Raw genomic sequence first — 5,100 nt, forward strand, 5'->3', positions numbered from 1 at the left:
CTGTTATTGTAAATTAATTAAGTGTAGATTTCTGGGCATTTCTTGAAATGCATGAATTTTGCAAACTTTGTCGTAAAAAAATCAATGCATGAGTAAATGATTTGGGGAAAAGGTGAAGTTTTGAAAAATGCGTCGGGTAAATTATTAATAAATTGGTTGATGGGTTTTTTTTTGTTTTTTTTTTTTTTTTTTTTGTTTTCTTTTCTAAATTTTCTCACGTTTATATATATGTATATATATTTATTTATTTATTATTATTTATTTATTTATTTTTTTTTTTTGCAATAATATTATTACTACTATTACTATATTTAATAACTGAACTTTGCACTTATTTATATTACATTTGGCTGAATTTATTTAATAATTTCGCTATGAATTTTATTTCAATTCTTTTTTTTTTTTTTAATTTTTAAATTAAAAAAAAAAAATCTTTATTTGTTTTTTTATTTTTTTTTTTTTTTTTGTATTTTATTTAGGTGTTTTGAATTTGCAGTTTATGATCGCTCAAGAGTGCTCACGCGCGCCGTAACAAATTATTACTGGCATTTAACCTGGCCACCAGCATCGGTCTAACCATAGAGTCACACTCAAGCTCAAGTCACAACAATGAATGCAAAAACTAAACACAATGTATAAATTTTTTACCCACAATTCTCCTTTGTACGTGTGTTCAGCATTTTTATTATTTTGTATTATGTGCCGCTATGCATTATATCCCCTATAAAATTACAACAAAAACGAAAGTAGAGCTAAACTACGAGATAAGAATCACTTTAATCCGAAACGTTTAATATTTGAAATATTTTCCTTACTCTTATTCTTGATGCTTCTCTTAAGAAAATATCTCTTATTACTCTATGCTCTGTATTGATGGTCTCTATAGGACCCAGTAGGAATATTTCAACGAATTTTTTACGATTGTTTTTTTTGTTTTTTTTGTTTTTTTTTTTGTATATATTATTAAGCAAATATATTAACAATTCCCTCCTGTCACATCTGTATGTGCATTAAATCATATATGATGCATCGCTCCAAACAGTTTAGATGACTTCTAAAAAAGCATGACATTTTCCTTTCAGCCACATTCTTTTCAATCGACAGGAACAATATAATGCCAAATGAGACAAATAACCCGAGTGATTTTTTTTATCTGATCAATTACGCAAGTGCATCCTTTACAACAGTAATACGACGCTGATAAGAAAAAAGCGGGAGCATGAAGATAAAGAGTAACCACAGCCTGGTAGGTGTATTAGACCCTTGACTTACGTACTGCAGCTATGACCAAACCCCAATTGTAATGAATATATAGTCCACCGACTTTAGTCTCTTGAGGATTGAACCCGAGTATACCGACTATCATAACAGCGTTTCTTAAATAGCTTAGCTCTGCGATAGCTCGCCTGACGATTAAAGGGGGAAATGTATCTTTTTTTGTGCGATTTCGGCTCGTCAATCAATTTGTACAAAACTAAACGGGAGAAAAGTTTTCAAGCCTTTTCCTCTAATTTGCCCTGAAAATGCGATCATTTTCCGTTTCCCAGGTATGGCTAGAGACTAATTTATTGCAATATTATATATGATATTATATAAGATATTTCGTAAATCTTAGCTTACTAGATATCTCTCAAATTTTCGGGAATTGCGGTTGTGGTGGTTGTCTTGATTTGATGCTTCACAATCTTTTATAGTAATCTTTTGCGTTTCTGAGATGAATGTGAGGCATTTTTCACTCTTTAACTTTCGGAGCTAAGAGAGCTCTACGCGAAATAACCATCAGCAGTTTCATGTTGTAGGGATCGAAAGCAAGCTTGTTTTCAAAATATAGAAAACTTTTGTATGTGGCTGGAATCTATAGTCTACAAGCACACTTGGCAACAAGAGCATCTGGAAAGAAACATATATAAACATCACTAATTAAATAAGATCGGAAATCCATTATAGCGAAAATAAAAATAGATAAATGAATAAAATTATATAATACGACTTAACGTAAGCATGTAAATGTTGCAGGATTGCCGGTCATTTGCAAACTCGATAATAGAGTAAGTATAGTTTAAGAAGCATATATAAGAAAAAATCTTTCAGATATTACGGTACAATGGCTCATTTGTATAATTTTCATGCCTCCATTATTGGTCGGGATGCTTACTTTTATGAGTAGGCATAGACGGCTGCCGCGTTTAAGTAATTTGATGTAATAATAATAGCAGGAATCTTTGCTAGGGTATGCTTTCAAGTGTGGGGACCAGGAGCGAATGTGCTTATGCTGAGATAGGATCACCCAAAAAAATTGTTGATAGTCATTTTTATTCTGGCCCACAATTTGAAAATCATTCAGAGCCGAAGAGAAGCGTTGGGAGGAGATAAGTTTCGACCATAAAGAGCCTTAATCCAAATAATGTACAGCTATTAGCTACCTATACGTTGCATAACATGAACTAGATAGCATATTAACTGATATGATTTTGCGTTCTTAACTATGATCGATTGATTGTAAGCTATAATGCAATGACATGAATATAGTTCAGAGTTGAATGGAAAACGTTACTCCAGTCAGTTACATACATTATCCTGATGTACGTTCACATTGCTGTGTATTCGTTTCTGTACAAAGCAAATAAGACGCTTAAGGGCCTCTCTGTTTGCTTTACTAACACACTCGGATGCCATACTAGAGCAGGTCTGTTGGTTAATATAATATTTTACGTTCTTTCAAGCTTAGCACAAAGCGTATCGCGATCAACAGAATCCAACGTTAAATAGGCCAAGAAATTTTCAGTTCGAAGGTCAATACTAGACCTGACAATATTTGTCATTTTGCTTAAGCCAGTAATGCATCTTCATTTAGTCCTTAAGGTAAACTCACCCAAGTTCATTGAAGTCTTGCGGTAAGAGGTTTACCAAACATATTCAAAGGTCGTTTATCATCATTTACTTTCCCGGGTATAAGTCGAATTTTTGGGCATATATCAAGCTCGTTTATCATATTTGTGACATATGATAGCAACATTGGCAAAAAGAATTTTGATAATTTACCTAAGCTTGCAAATATTACATTTTACATGCGACAGTGAGTCTGGAATGTGTTTTTGCGTCGCACAACAATCGTTGAATAAACACAAGAATAACAAGAACTTAATAAAAACATTCCTACTGGGCATTGAGCTTCTATCCAATACTCTTCACCAAAGTGTAAATTCTCTTAAATTATCTTATGCTCAATGAAAATGTCTCTTATCACATATATATATATATATATATATATATATATGGAAAAGAAAAAAAAAATAATAATAATAATAATAACACATAGCTATGTAGTACCTGTAATGAATTATATGTGGGGTGTACAAAGGCGTTCTCTCTCTCACTCTGCTTTACGTTTGCGACCAATCGCAAAGCTAAATGAAATGATACGGCAACAACAACATTACTGTAACGCACTTCATAGTTATTTTAAACGAAGAATCTTTTTCATGAAACCGACTCTGATTGGTCGATCGGCATAATGCCGTTTCACATCAGTGATTTAATGTAAGTCAAAGCAAACAAAATAAAGTTGATATTGTTTTTATATATTTCGTTGCCAGTTCTTATTATAATATGGAGGGCGTGAGGAGCGTTTTTTTTTTTTTTTTGTTTCTTTTGTAATGCTGTTGGTTTTCTTTTTTACTTTTTCAACTCAAAGGGTTTTATCTGATTTTTTTTTTTTTTTTTTTTTGCGTACATGTTTTGCAAGAATTATTAACATTTTGCGTTTGTACATATATTTTATGAAATGCTTTTCTGTTTTTCTTTTCTTTTCATTTCCTTTCCTTTTTTGTTGTTTTTATGGTATATTGTGCGTGAATTATAACAAAAAGAAAAAAAAGAGGAATAAAAAATGAAAAAAACAAAAGGATCAAAAATTGCAAGAACAGAGGAAAAAGGAGAAAGACAACAATGTTACCCTCAGAAAACTGTTGTGTTATTCAGTTAAGTCTTCAGTTAAAATTTCGTTTCAAAATGGACATTAAAATGTTTTAATTGCCTACTTTAAAGCCACAGATGGTACCTCAAGGATTCCTATTCGTGTCGTGTCTGTATGTATGTCTATTCATCTTTGTTTTTTTTTTTTTCTTTTTTGTTAACGTTTAGTTGATTTCAGGAAGATTTTAAATTTTAGTTGCGTTCGGTTGTGTTTTTGCTGGTATATGCTCGTACGGTTTACATACATTCACGCAGACTTTTGCGGTTAATTAATGTTTCTGTTGTTGCTGTTGTTGTTCTTATTTTTGGTTAGTAGATATTTGATGTCGCTGTATTTATCTGTTGTTTGGCTGCAAGTCGTCGAGAGTTTTTAATTTTGGATTGTTGTGATTGTTTTTCGTTTCAGTTGTCGCTGTGGTTGTTGTTGTTGTTATTATTATTATTATTATTATTATTGTTTTTATTATCATTGGTATCGCTGTTGTTTTATGGAAAATATGCAGAAAATTATTAATTTATCCATGATTTGTTGTGTTCATGTGTTTGTATTAGGGTCATGATTAAATTTAATTATATAGAAATTTAACCGATTATTTTTATTATTTCTATAAATATTTATATTTTTCTTGTTGTTTAGCTTTTTTTTTTCTTTTTTTTTTTTGGTTTTAATTTGTGGTTCATTGCGACCGACGAGTTTCATCAGCTTTCAGAAGCTATCGAAGGAAACTAAGGTTTTTCGCAATGCCCGATTATTACAGTCCTTTTAGTTTGCATTAGTCATTTTCCCTTAATTGAACAACTTCGCAAACCTAAATAGTCGAGGAGGGAAGAAAAACTTATTATTGTATCGTTTATTTAACTCACTATTTAGACATATTTGATTCATTCAGATCTAAAAGTTAAAAGAACGTCTAGCGCGGCGATTTGGGCTTTCGAAATTATTCGCTTAGATTATTGAACGTCTAGAGCGGCAAGGTTTCCTTTAACAGTCCTTCATAAATTATTCAAATGGATTTGAATTCAAAAAAAAAAAAAGTGAAAAGAGCATAGATCAAGTGGACCTAACCTCTTGATATCTTTTTTCTTTATTTTCATTTTATTTTTTATAGAATGGTCGATGAAAAT

The sequence above is a fragment of the Glossina fuscipes genome, unplaced genomic scaffold (genome assembly GCF_014805625.2).
Source record: "Glossina fuscipes isolate IAEA_lab_2018 unplaced genomic scaffold, Yale_Gfus_2 0, whole genome shotgun sequence".
In the NCBI taxonomy this organism is placed as follows: domain Eukaryota; kingdom Metazoa; phylum Arthropoda; class Insecta; order Diptera; family Glossinidae; genus Glossina; species Glossina fuscipes.